This window comes from Onychostoma macrolepis, chromosome 04, assembly GCF_012432095.1.
Source record: "Onychostoma macrolepis isolate SWU-2019 chromosome 04, ASM1243209v1, whole genome shotgun sequence".
Taxonomy (NCBI): Eukaryota; Metazoa; Chordata; class Actinopteri; order Cypriniformes; family Cyprinidae; genus Onychostoma; species Onychostoma macrolepis.
In genome coordinates, this window is record NC_081158.1 from 20,168,504 (window position 1) to 20,184,008 (window position 15,505).

Genomic DNA, 15,505 nt, shown 5'->3' on the forward strand with positions numbered 1-15,505 from the left:
TCTTTTTGGGAAAGATGCAACAATTTTTTCACACCTGGATTTGGGGATCCTCTGCCATTCCTCCTTGCAGATCCTCTCCAGTTCTGTCAGGTTGGATGGTAAACGTTGGTGGACAGCCATTTTTAGGTCTCTCCAGAGATGCTCAATTGGGTTTAAGTCAGGGCTCTGGCTGGGCCATTCAAGAACAGTCACGGAGTTGTTGTGAAGCCACTCCTTCGTTATTTTAGCTGTGTGCTTAGGGTCATTGTCTTGTTGGAAGGTAAACCTTCGGCCCAGTCTGAGGTTCTGAGCACTCTGGAGAAGGTTTCCGTCCAGGATATCCCTGTACTTGGCTGCATTCATCTTTCCCTCGATTGCAACCAGTCGTCATGTCCCTGCAGCTGAAAAACACCCCCACAGCATGATGCTGCCACCACCATGCTTCACTGTTGGGACTGTATTGGACAGGTGATGAGCAGTGCCTGGTTTTCTCCACACATACCGTTTAGAATTAAGGCCAAAAAGTTCTATCTTGGTCTCATCAGACCAGAGAATCTTATTCAGGTGTTTTTTAGCAAACTCCATGCGGGCTTTCATGTGTCTTGCACTGAGGAGAGGCTTCCGTCGGGCCACTCTGCCATAAAGCCCCCGACTGGTGGAGGGCTGCAGTGATGGTTGACTTTCTACAACTTTCTCCCATCTCCCGACTGCATCTCTGGAGCTCAGCCACAGTGATCTTTGGGTTCTTCTTTACCTCTCTCACCAAGGCTCTTCTCCCCCGATAGCTCAGTTTGGCCGGACAGGCCAGCTCTAGGAAGGGTTCCGGTCATCCCAAACGTCTTCCATTTAAGGATTATGGAGGCCACTGTGCTCTTAGGAACCTTAAGTGCAGCAGAAATGTTTTTGTAACCTTGGCCAGATCTGTGCCTTGCCACAATTCTGTCTCTGAGCTCTTCAGGCAGTTCCTTTGACCTCATGATTCTCATTTGCTCTGACATGCACTGTGAGCTGTAAGGTCTTATATAGACAGGTGTGTGGCTTTCCTAATCAAGTCCAATCGGTTTAATCAAACACAGCTGGACTCAAATGAAGGTGTAGAACCATCTCAAGGAAGAAAGAAGAAGAAATGGACACCACCTGAGTTAAATATATGAGTGTCACAGCAAAGGGTCTGAATTAGGACCATGTGATATTTCAGTTTTTCTTTTTTAATAAATCTGCAAAAATGTCAACAATTCTGTGTTTTTCTGTCAATATGGGGTGCTGTGTGTACATTAATGAGAAAAAAAAATGAACTTAAATGATTTTAGCAAATGGCTTTAATATAACAAAGAGTGAAAAATTTAAGGGGGTCTGAATACTTTCCGTACCCACTGTATGTGCTGTTTATTAGTACTTACAAAGCACATATTCTACATTCCTAATCCTACTCAATACCTAAATTTGACAACTACCTTACTATTAATAAGCAGCAAAGTAGTAGTTTATTGAGGCAAAAGTCATAGTTAATGGTTTGTTAATAACGAGAACTGGACCTTAAAATAAAGTGTGACCACAAAAACAATACAATTTAAGAGTAATATAAAGGTTATTTACACCATTCTCGTCAAGAAACAATGCTAACTTTTTTCAGTGCCAAACAATAAATGGGACTAGGCCATAAAGGGTTGATACACCAATACTATGCTTATGAATGTGCCATATTTGTGATAACCCGTTATGTAGGCTATAGGTTAGACTGGGATTGGTTTTCACACTTTTTTACTCAAATTAGTTTTTTATTTTTTTGTGTAAATTAACGATTTCTTGCGTAGACCTGTGTGCATTACGTGTTTTCTAAATAGGGAATCGCTCCGAACCTGTCCGAATCATTCAGACTGAATCTCAAATCGATTCAAACCTGTTTCCTGAACCGTGACCGATTCATTGAAAAGAACCGATTTAAAAGAATGATTAATTCGCGAATGGGGCATCTTTAGGCAAGGCAAGTTTATTTATAGCACATTTCATACACAGTGGTAATTCAAAGTGCTTTACATAAAAGGAAGTGAAATAGTTTTTGTTTTTTTTAATCACAACAATAAAAACAAGAAATTAAAAAATGTAATTTTAATTAAAGCAATTTGGTTCTTTCTCATTATTTGACTTAGTGGGAGCATATACAGGCTAAACAAGAGCGGTGCAAGAATTGAGCCTTGTGGGACTCCGCATGGACCTCCACTTAAACTTATGCTCTCCTATACTCACATAATAACCTCTCCCTTCTAAGTATGACCTGAACCATTTGAGTACCATCCCAGAAAGCCTGACCCAGTTTTCCAGTCTCTCTAGAAGTATGTTATGATCGACAGTGTCAAACGCAGCACTAAGATTTTGCCAGAATCAGAATTAAAGCGAATATCATTTATTATCTTATTGAGTGCTGTCTCTGTGCTGTGATGCGCTCGGAAACCAGATTGAAAATCCAGGTATCCATTTGAATTTAAGTAGTTGTTCAGCTGATTAAAAACTACCTTTTCAATAATCTTACCTATGAAAAGAAGATTTGATATTGGTCTATAGTTGCTCGACATGGTGTTATCAAGATTGAGCTTTTTCAGAAGGGGCTTAATAATTGCAGTTTTCAGGGAGTTTGGAAACGTCCCAGAAAGATGTGAGGCATTCACCACTTCTAAGATATCTGCTTCTAAACAGTTAAGCACACTTTGAAAAAAGATGTGGGAAGTGTGTCAAGATAGCAGGTTGATGATTTAAGGTGCTGTACTATTTCTTCCAAAATTTTGCTATCAATTGCTTCAAAAACAGACATAGTCACTTCTTTTTGAAATTGCGGTCGAATCTGTGTGACCTCTGCATGACTAGAAGATGTGCCAATCTCCATTCTGATATTATTGATCTTCTCAGAAAAGAAGGAAGCAAACTCATTGCATTTGCTGGCGGAAAGCATTTCACTGGGAATCTGACTTGGGGGGGTTCGTCAGTCTCTCCACAGTAGCAAAAAGAGTGCGAGAGTTGTTTAAGTTACTGTTTATAAGGTTTGAGAAGAATGTCTGTCTAGCTGTGGCTAGTTCCACATTGAAAGCATGAAGGTATATAACATATAGATGCTATAGTGAATTTCAAGTTTCATCTTCCACCAAATCTGCTCAGCTTTTCTGTATTGTCTTTTCATACTCTGAACTGCTGTTGATTTTCTCCAAGATGATTTTTGCTGACCTTTACCAGAGCAATATCATCAATAACATTCTTAACTTTTGAGTTAAATGAATCCAGGAGAAGATCAACAGAGTCTGCAGAAATGCTTGGTGTTAAAGATATAGCCTTCATAAATAGCACACTAGTGTTCTCGTTAATGCATCTCTTTCTGACAGAGACAGATGTAGATTCAGTGGTAACAGAGATCAATATATCAAAGAAAATACAGAAGTGATCAGATAGTGCTACATCCTTAATAACAATGGATGAAATGTTTAGACCTCTACTGATGAGTAAATCTAGAGTCTGTCCACGATTGTGTGTGGGTTCATGCACATGCTGAATCAGGTCAAAAGTGTTTAAAACAGTTATAATTTCTTTTGTAGTTTTGATTTCTGCATTATCTGTGTGAATATTAAAATCCCCTGCAATAGCAAAACAAGTCAAACTCTGAGGAAATCATTGATAACAGTTCTGTGAACTCTTCAACAAAGACTGGAGAGTATTTTGGAGGCCTGTAAATAATGATAAACAGAATGCGTGGAGCACCTTTCAGCACAATACCTAAGTATTCAAAAGACAAATACTGACCAAATGACACTTGCTTGCATTGATAAACATCTTTAAATAGAGCAGCTACACCTCCACCTCTCCTAACAGTCCTGCAGACACCTGTAAAATTAAAGTTAGGAGGGGCTGTTTCATTGAGGACTGTTGCACTGCTGCTGTCTTCAAGCCATGTTTCATTTAGAAACATAAAATCCAGGTTGTTTGTGGTTATTGGGTATGCAGAAAATACTAGTCACACGACTTTACTGACTTCTTTATTGAACATTTCCGACCATAGTGACAGAGAAAGTCTTATCACAGTTGTCCAATGGAGACGCGAGTTCATCCATCAAATCTTAATTAAACGACACAAGCTTCGTGAGAGGAAAGCGTTTGAGTCACGCGCAGAGTCAGACTCTGATGAAACTGATGAACTGATGAAAGCGGCCGAGGTGGAAGACCTAAAACCTGCAGATGGCACACAACTCACACATTATCTCCGCATCTGTAAGTTGTCTGATAACATAACTATATTTCGCACTCAAACACAAGACTGTGTAATTGTGGCCACTGAAACTGGCTTGATATGAAACACCTTATTTGAAACAATATTCGACAAAATTACAACAGTAAACCAGTTAATTTATACAATATAAATCATTAAAAAACAAAAAAACATGGAAAAGGTAGGCCTAAAGCACACACACACACACACACACACACACACACACACACACACAAATCTTGTGACCAACAGACCTTTTAATCCCAGTCTCCCTTGGCAAAAATTATCATATTCGATTTTTATTATTTATTTTTTTTCAGGCAGGGTTTTAAGACTATTTTGCAAGTTCCAAATGTCCACATAATTTTTTTTTTTTTAGCCCTATACAAGGTAACAAAAGAAAAAAGAATGACAGAACATTTACAGTACCTTTCATATAGCCTACTACACATTATTTCTGTATTTTATTTACTGTACTTATTTGAACAGCATGAATTATGCAAGTTCTGTGAATTCTTTGACAGTGTTGATCCAGTGATGCAGTCACACCAAAAGGGAAATAGCTGTGTTGACCTTGTTAGCTTCTTGACCTCAAATTCTATCTTGGGTTGCTCTGGTTCACTGGTCATGTGTGTGTTTTTTTTTTTTTTGGCGAACACACACACACACACACACACATATATACAGTGGGGCAAAAAAGTATTTAGTCAGCCACCAATTGTGCAAGTTCTCCCACTTAAAAAGATGAGAGAGGCCTGTAATTTTCATCATAGGTATACCTCAACTATGAGAGACAAAATGAGAAGAAAAAAAAATCCAGAAAATCACATTGTAGGATTTTTAATGAATTAATTGGTAAATTCCTCTGTAAAATAAGTATTTGGTCACCTACAAACAAGCAAGATTTCTGGCTCTCACAGACCTGTAACAACTTCTTTAAGAAGCTCCTCTGTCCTCCACTCGTTACCTGTATTAATGGCATCTGTTTGAACTCGTTATCAGTATAAAAGAGACCTGTCCACAACCTCAAACAGTCCAACTCCAAACTCCACCATGGCCAAGACCAAAGAGCTGTCAAAGGACACCAGAAACAACATTGTAGACCTGCACCAGGCTGGGAAGACTGAATCTGCAATAGGTAAGCAGCTTGGTGTGAAGAAATCAACTGTGGGAGCAATTATTAGAAAATGGAAGACATACAAGACCACTGATAATCTCCCTCGATCTGGGGCTCCACGCAAGATCTCACCCCGTGGGGTCAAAATGATCACAAGAACTGTGAGCAAAAATCCCAGAACCACACGGGGGACCTAGTGAATGACCTGCAGAGAGCTGGGACCAAAGTAACAAAGGCTACCATCAGTAACACACTGCGCCGCCAGGGACTCAAATCCTGCAGTGCCAGACGTGTCCCCCTGCTTAAGCCAGTACTTGTCCGGCCCGTCTGAAGTTTGCTAGAGAGCATTTGGATGATCCAGAAGAGGATTGGGAGAATGTCATATGGTCAGATGAAACCAAAATAGAACTTTTTGGTAAAAACTCAACTTGTCGTGTTTGGAGGAGAAAGAATGCTGAGTTGCATCCAAAGAACACCATACCTACTGTGAAGCATGGGGGTGGAAACATCATGCTTTGGGGCTGTTTTTCTGCAAAGGGATCAGGACGACTGATCCGTGTAAACGAAAGAATGAATGGGGCCATGTATCGTGAGATTTTGAGTGAAAACCTCCTTCCATCAGCAAGGGCATTGAAGATGAAACGTGGCTGGGTCTTTCAGCATGACAATGATCCCAAACACACCGCCCGGGCAACGAAGGAGTGGCTTTGTAAGAAGCATTTCAAGGTCCTGAAGTGGCCTAGCCAGTCTCCAGATCTCAACCCCATCGAAAATCTTTGGAGGGAGTTGAAAGTCTGTGTTGCCCAGCGACAGCCCCAAAACATTACTGCTCTAGAGGAGATCTGCATGGAGGAATGGGCCAAAATACCAGCAACAGTGTGTGAAAACCTTGTGAAGACTTACAGAAAACGTTTGACCTCTGTCATTGCCAACAAAGGGTATATAACAAAGTATTGAGATGAAATTTTGTTATTGACCAAATACTTATTTTCCACCATAATTTGCAAATAAATTATTTAAAAATCCTACAATGTGATTTTCTGGATTTTTTTTTTCTTCTCATTTTGTCTCTCATAGTTGAGGTATACCTATGATGAAAATTACAGGCCTCTCTCATCTTTTTAAGTGGGAGAACTTGCACAATTGGTGGCTGACTAAATACTTTTTTGCCCCACTGTATATATATACACACTGCAGCACATAAGCCTACACGTTAATGTATGATGGTGTGGGCGCTAATATCATTATCAATTATCATTATAATTATCTTTATAGTTATCATTCTAACTTCCAAGGAGGCCGCAGGATAACTTTACAGTAGCCTATTTAAATTCATCAATGAAAATAGGTTCAAAATAATCTAACTCTGATTTACCCCAAAATAACTAGTTTTTATTGAAGAACATTCAGTTCTTAAAAATGTCTGTAATCATGAAATAAATGATGGTTAATTTAATATCAATATTCTCAATTTCAGTTAATGAAAAAGCAGCTTTGTCATAATTGCAGCAAAAATACTAAAAACTGAGGGGAGCCTTTGAGTAAAAAAGACTGAGAACTGCGATTCAGTGTAAATTAAGTTAAAACATGTCAATTAAAGCACATTTTGCAGTGTGTGAGTGTAGAGTTGCTCTGCTCAACAGAAATCAATAAATAAACCTAGGCGGAACAAACATACCTCTAAAAACATAAAATCAATCCCTCCCTCCAGTAAACAGCTGTAAATGTGGAAGAGAGGCATTATGGGAGGCTAATGGGATAGATGAGTGATTGATCCGCAGTGCAGATGGGATTTGTGTGAGGTTCAAAGTCAAGCCCATCAGAATGCTGGAAGAATGGCATTATATAGAGATGCTGATACACCATACTGACGCTTCTTAACAGTAATTAATTAATCAGTAAACTCATTAATCAATTTCACAAGTACACTCTTAAAAATAAAGGTGCTTCACGATACCATAGAAGAACCTTTTTTGTCTAAATGGTTCCATAAAGAGCCTTTTAACTTCTGAGGAACCTTTCTGTTTCACACTAGGTTCTTTGTGGTGAAAGAAGGTTCTTCAGATTATGTAAAGGTAAGAAAGAGATGGTTTTTGAATACACGAAAAAAAAAAAAAAAAACACACAGCACAAATGATAATAATGGAGTAGGAAAAATATCTAAAGATATTTTCTGAAAACATTATCTTAATTTTGCTTTAAATATAAAAATCTTATACAGTATTAAAACAATTTTAGAGGTAAAACCAGTTTATTAACAAGTTTTATTTGTTTTTTGTTTTATTCATTTATTTGCAAATTGTAGTTTTTTTTCTAATTTCAATAAAACAAAACATTTTTTTTTTTTTTTTAATAAAACAAAAATAAAATTATGGGGTAAGAAAGCTTAATTCAAGAACTGATACTCATTTTAAGAATTCAAAAAAAAAATTTTTTACTGTAAAACGTGAAAAAGTCATAAATAAAGCAAATATTAATTTTATTTATTTTGCATTATTATTATTATTATTATTATTATTATTATTATAACTATTTTATCAATATACCAATATAACAAGTTTTCAGTTCAGGTTCTAATGTCAAAGTGTGAAACAATAAAAAGCCACACATCGCCTTGAGTTCAAATATGGCCTTATACTTGTAAAATCAAGATTACCACAGAGAACAACATGACCAAAAATACACTGTAAAAAGTGATAAGTTGACTTAACTTAAAAAAACTGAGGAAACCTGTTGCCTTAATAATTTTAAGGCAACTGGTTTCCTCAATTTTTTTAAGTTAAGTCAACTTATCACTTTTAACAGTGTAAAGAAAGAAAGAAAGAAAGAAAGAAAGAAAGAAAGAAAGAAAGAAAGAAAGAAAGAAAGAAAGAAAGAAAGAAGTCACTTACTGAAAGACCCTGGGAGGAAGACTGTTCATTATTGTCACAGGACTGCGCCAGATGTGCAGGGCACAAGATTAAAGCACATCTTCCTGATAGTGATCCACAGCCTGTCATGTGGGTTGTTGTCTGTGTAAGCTGAGAAACCCATCTAAGTTGAAATCACTCACTCTGACAGGAGGCCAATTGCTTGCCAGGAAGTAAGAGTACAGTGAACCCTGGTGTGTCAGCCATACGGGGGCGTTTCTTAATCTAGCAGATTCTCCTGCTCTCCAAATCAGCAGAGGTTGACAAGTTTGTTAGGGCTCTTTAAAAGGCTGTTTCCCAGGGAGTCTTCATTCAGTGTTATTAAGGGTCATACTGCTTCTTGGCTGAATTGATAGACATGTTTGATCTCACCACAGGAAATGTTAAAGAACGTCCTGTGTGTTTGAGCAGCCTTGTTATTAAAGACTGTTCATTTAGGGTGCATGAAAAACGAAAGCAGATAGGCCTTTTAAATCTCCATATTTGTGTGTAATGAACCAGAATAAAGAGCTGTCTAAGAGAGGAACATTGAGACAGAAGCCCACTTTCACTGGAAATGACAATGAATGGAGGCGTCCCAATACGTGATGTCTTTTCTTGATTGCCTTATAACGAGATTGCATTTATTTTGATATTTTTAGTTTGCTCTAACAGAACAGCTATTTGCTCGTTCTTGATAATGAATAATGTTAGTCCTGTGTTCTACCATTTATTATAAAAAAGAGAAATAGTTCAGCGCCTCACAATCCTTGATAGTTAGTTAGTTAGTAAATGTCCAGAAAAATGCACTGTGCAGAAAAAAAAATCCCAATTATAATCAGGTGCATCACTAAGAATTTTAAAGGAATAGAATTTAATTATAATATCTAACAGCATTCAATTGCCTTCAGTGGTAGTTTAAAAAAGAAGAAAAAAAATTCTTTGAAAAATTCTAACTTTGCCACCACCGGAATAAATTACATTTTAAAATATATTCAAATAGACAACAGTTATTTTCAGTTGTATTATAATTTCAAAATATTTCTGTCTTTACTGTATTTTTGTTTGAATGAATGCAGCCTTGGTGAACATAAGAGACTAATTAACTTAAACATTTTACTGATCCCAAATTTTGAACTGCAATTGAAATGCAAAGTATTATATACATTTTTAAAATGTAACTTTTTGTATATAAAATATGCAGTATACTTAGGATAGCATAATGTATTTGTATCATATGATGAGTTGATTTTTCCATATGAAATGCTTGAAATTCATGTCTGGTTTATGCATATAATTTTTTTTTTTTTTCTAACATGTAGACTGCAAATCTATAGTACTGTTTCAAATGATAAATGGGTCTCTGGATATTTTCCAGTGACAGCATCATGTCGTCTGATTGCTCCCACTCTGTTCTGGATGAGTGTGCTTTCAGCCTAATGTGTTGATTACTGACTCCATGGCTCGCTTTAAAGAGCTTTGCTTTCCCACACAGGAAACAGCGGAGCCTTTGAGAATTAATTAATCCCACAACAGAACACATGCTATATGACTCTTCATTAACGCACACTCTGTCAGAAAAATATGCATTTAACCATTAACACAGTTTGTTTATTTAATGACTTTATTACTTAACCTAAAGTACTTGTATTAGATGTTTGATGTCTGCTATATTAGGCATATGCATTAAAAAAACAACCTTATCAAGTATGTGTGTGTGTGTGTGTATGCAGACCCTCAAGAAGGCATTGAACAAGTCGTTCCTTTTGTGTCCTTTGGGTGGCGCTGTGATACAGGGCAGCATGTACCACTCAATAAATCAGGATGAGGAACGGAACAGCTTGGGGTTTGTCCTTTTATTTCGAAATTGAGAGGGTGTGAAATTGCTGATTGCTTTGACCCGACCTGCTGTAAGTCTTTTCCGATTGCGAACACAGTTGTGTGCGTATAGGGAACTATGGCTAAATTTATTTGCCAAAATGTTCAGAATCCTGAGAATTATTATTATTATTTTTTTAAGTGTGTTAATTATTCATATGAATGTGATTATTTTATTATATGGATTTACTCTACCAGTCAAAAGTTTTTGAACATTAAGATTTTTAATGTTTTTTTTTTTTTGTTGAGTCTCTTCTGCTCACCAAGCCTGCATTTATTTGATCCAAAAGTACTGCAAAAACAGTAAAATTTTGAAATATATTTATTATTTAAAATAACTGTTTTCTATTTGAATATATTTTAACATGTAATTTATTCCTGTGATTTCAAAGCTGAATTTTTAGCATGGTTAATCCAGTCGCATGATTCTTCAGAAATCATTCTAATATTCTGATTTGCTGCTTAAAAAGCATGCATTATTATTATGTTAACAGTATAACTGTATAACAGCTGAGTAGAATTTTTTCAGGTTTCTTTGATGAATAGAAAGTTCAGAAGAACAACATTTATCTAAAAATATAAATCTTTTGTAACATTATAAATGTCTTTTGATCAATTTAAAGCATCCTTGCTAAAGAAAAGTATTAATTTCTATAACCCAAAAAAATAAAAAAATATTCTGACTCCACAGAGTATACTTTTGAATAGTATAGTTTTATAATGATACAAAAACCTTTTATTTCAGATATATGTTGATCTTTGGATCTTTCTATTCATAAAAAAATCCTTAAAAAATGTCCTCAACTGTTTTAAATATTGATGATGATAATAATAATAAGAAGAAATGTTTCTTGAACAGCAAATCTGCATATTAGAATGATTTCTGAAAGATCATGTGACACTGAAGATGGAGTAATGATGCTGAAAATGTAGCTTTGATCACAAGAATGAATTACATTTGAAAGTATTTTCAAATAGAAAGCAGTTATTAACATTACTGCTTCTGCTGTATTTTTGGATCAAATAAATGCAAGCTTGGTGAGCAGAAGAGTATTCTTTAAAAAAAATTAACAATCTTACTTTTCAAAAACTTTTGACTGGTAGTGTATATACTGTATGTCATGCAAATAATACATTAATTCTTCATTACCAAAAAGTCCAAATAAATGAAGCTACCATCATTCTAACAAAAAATGGTCATCCACATAGCATGCATGTGCATTTCTCATCTTATAAATTAGATAAAGAGTTTCTGAAAGGCGCACGTCTGAATGACTAATTAACTGATTAAATATATATGACGGAGCTCCAGTGCTGCTCACCATCATCCATTAAGTGCTTAAGCAGTGGTCCTGACTCCTGCTGCATGTGGTGGGCAGGAAACAACACATTCTAATGACTGGAGGACAGATGTTACTATGCTAACTGAGCATTGACCTGCTCAATATTCATCAGCCATGGTTAAAATGGTGCAACCAAGGATTCTTGGAGTACCAGAAGCGACCAGAATGATGGCATGATAAGCATTTTTGTTTGTGTAACAGCATTGTATTTTCTTTTTCCTTGTTTACAGACGCAGGAGTCTTTGTAGGCGGCTGCTCTGCATATAAATTGTGTCTTCATGTCACAGTATATGAACTCAGACTCAGAAATGTAGGCCATGCTTTAGATGATTCATGCAAGAACTCTCAGTGTTCTGCCCACAGGATCTCTCGATTCGGGAAAATAACACAAACATCTGCCCCAACAAACACATGCTGCTATATCCAGACAGTCATCATCCTGTGATACAGTGCATAAATATAACAGATATTCATTGTTTGTTTTCATAGTTGAGCTTGGACTGAAAGTCTAAAGGCACAGGACGTGCGTTCACTGTGAGAACATTGCGTAAATGTACCGGCTGAAACAGTTGGTCATGTGTTCCTAGTGAATGTCTTTTAAGGGTTCAGATGTTTATTTTCGTAGTGTTATTGTTCAAAGGTTTGGGGTCAGTAAGGTTGAAATACTTAAATGATTTTTAAAAAAATCATTATTTTATTCAGCAAGGATGCTTTTAATAGATCAAAAGTGACAGTAAGGCTTGTCATTGTAACACATAATTTAAAATAAAAGGCAGCGGTTATTTGCACTAAGTGTAAATAGAGGTGGAGGCTGTTTACACTAAGTGAAAATAGCATCTTTTCTTAGCGAGAGATAGCATTTACCCTAAGTGCAAATAGCGATGGATACTATTTACACTATGTTAAAATAGCAGGATTTTCTGCTATTTATACGCCTACTTCTTATTGAAAATAGTGGCAATTATCTGCACCTCAGTATTGTAGTACATTATAAAACAGTATGCAATAATTGAGTGTAAATTTTAATTTGATTTCAAATTACTAAATGGATGCCACCTTATTGGGACAATAAAGCCTACCCTAACCCTACCCATTACTTTATTTTTCAACTTTTTGATTACTTCCTTCATTTTTAGTGAAAATAAATGCTTTTCTGATGTGATTTGAAATTTGAAGAGGGAGGGTGGATTTGAACCCGAGTCGATCGCGTTAAAATGAGTGCTACACACGTTTTACCATCTGCGCCACTAAAGTTGATGACTATTGAACGTCTTTTGTCATTTGGTTTTCCCAATCATACGTTGGTGGGCGGAGTTAGTGTAAATAGCCTCTGCCAACAAGGCAGGCTATTTGCACTTAAATAGACACTCCGGAAAAAAACCTTCAAGGAAACCTGAAAAAAATGTCAGTTTTCACAAAAATATTAAGTGCCACAGCTGTTTCTAGAGCACCGAATCTGTATTTTAAAATAATTTTTGAAGGATCATGTGACACTGAAAATTCACAGGAATAAATAAATTACATTTGACAATTTGTTAAAATAGAAAACAGTTATTTAATTTTGTATAATATTTCACAATAATACTGATAAAAATAAAATAAAACAATAAAATAAAATAAAAATCATGGCAAAAAGTCCCACCCTGTAGTCTGTTTTGGTCCTTAGATATGGCTGTCAGCATAAGTATATATGATAATTTTTCATCTATTTTATTGTCAGCCAGACAAAAAGTATCAGTCTAACTCAGTCTAAAAAAGAACACACCTTTCTTTCAAGTGTTATTCATGTCTGTACGAATAAACTGCATTTTTGTTGCGTTTTCCTAATGTGATATGAGCACTGTGTCTCTGTACTATATACTAAAGCAGCAAGATGTGGGATGAATGTATGTATAAAGTGAGAAATTAGCAAACAAGAGCATAAAGGGAGAGCGAGAATGAGAGTGAGAGAGAAAAACAATCCAATCACAGAGTGGGCAACAAAATCGTTTTGTGACCCACTTTAACTGTTTGTTATCAGCTTGTGAAAAGTGATAACAGCCTCTTTTCACTGTCGATGAATGTTCATGTTTTTTAAATGCACTCTTTAGTGCTATTTCTAGGTAGCCGTTTTCTGAAAATGCTCAAAATTAGTCATTGTTCAACTCAGATGAACTACACTTGACATCAAAAATCTGTTCGGAGGAGAGCTATTATAGCAGAACATGCGTGCATGTGCGTCTTTACGCATTGTCCGATGTCACGGTGAAAACATCAGGAGCTATTAATAACAGCCTGCTGAAGGCATCACCAGACCAAAGGAATATCTCTGTTGCTATGGAGTCCAGAGATGATGACATCACGGGGCATGCATTAATATGAAAGAGAGGCTGCTGGTTACTGAGAAAGAGGAGATATCATACACAGCTGGCATTAATGTAAGGTTTTTTTTTTTAGGTTTATGCAAATTATATCAAGTTTAGATAACCAAAGCTTTGGGTAGCCTATATAAACCAGTCTGGTTTATATCCTGTCTGGTTGGATGTGCAATTTACGTGCTCAAAAGCGGCTTGCTTTGGTGGAAGTGCTATCTATTAATCAAATTAATGCTTTACAACGTGTCTAATTGCATGAGAGGGTCACTAATGGAAAATCTAATGCTTCTCGTCTCAACAGAGAACACTGAGTGCTCAATAGAGGCAACAATTAGACACATTCGTGTGCCAAAGAAATTGCTATCAATCAGTTTACAGTATAGGATCCACCAAAAGTGGTTATATAACTCATTTTATGTGAGCCTTAAAGGGATATTTCAAATAAAAATGAGTGTTTCGTTCTAGTACATTCAGTCGAACACTCCCCCCTCATGACTTCAAAATTTAGAAATGCACAAAAAAGCTGTTTTTGTTGTGTGTGTTTTGAAACCACGGTAAGGTAAATGGCGTTCATTTTGTGCTAAATAAGGTGCCTGACACTGACATTGTGTACAGAGCTGGAACAACACTGATAAGGACCTTTATCGCTGCTCTGCTAAATAGTAACACACACACACACACTAATATATATAGAAAAAAGCATTACAATAATGTTCTTTGTTCTTTGTTCTCTGCAAAACATCAGTCGTTCAGCTCATTTGCGTTTGTCAGCAATGCAGCTACTGTTTCAAATTGCTACATCACCCCCGAATCCCACCCCCTTATGACGACATCACTAATTTCTCTGCCTCTTTTTTCGTCTAAAAATACAGCATAATCTTTTCATGTCTTGTTCTTCCTCCACAGGCAGTAAATCCTCATAAATATAGCACTCAGAACGTCATCCCTGATCTGAAGTTGAAGAAAGAGAGAGTAGGATCTGTTCTGTGGTTTAGCTGTCTGTGAAGGTGGGGATTTGAAGATGACGTAGGTGCGAAAATATTCAGGTGAGCACAAAAATAAAATAATATTTACATGAGCACCAATGCAAATAAGCTAAACACATCACGTTATATTAGCAGTGGCCTACTATATGACTTGGCCTTACTTTTTGGACAAGCTAGAATAAGTATATCAAAAGTAGTGCTGTCGAACGATTAATCGCGATTAATTGCGATTAATCGCATAAAAAATAAAAGCTTTTGTTTACATAATATATGTATGTGTGCTGTGTATATTTATTATGTATATATAAATACACACACATGCATGTATACAGTATATTTCAGAAATTGTTTTTGTTAGATATTAAATGTTTCTAATATAAATTATATAAATATATACATGTAAGTATTTATATACGCATAATAAATATACACCGAACACACACATATATTATGCAAACAAAAACTTTTATTTTGGATGCGATTAATCGCGATTAATCATTTGACAGCTCAAATCAAAAGTGCATTTTATATTCTAAATATTCTCACATTTGTTTATTATATAAGTTTTGCCAGTGCATGTTAGGAGGGGACTTAAAAGCATGAAATACAGTTTTTGTGGGGACAAAAATGACACATTTTAATAATAACGCATTTCGTTTAATAACGGAGACATTTGAAGCGCACATTTTATTTCTTGCTTTAGTTTCAGTC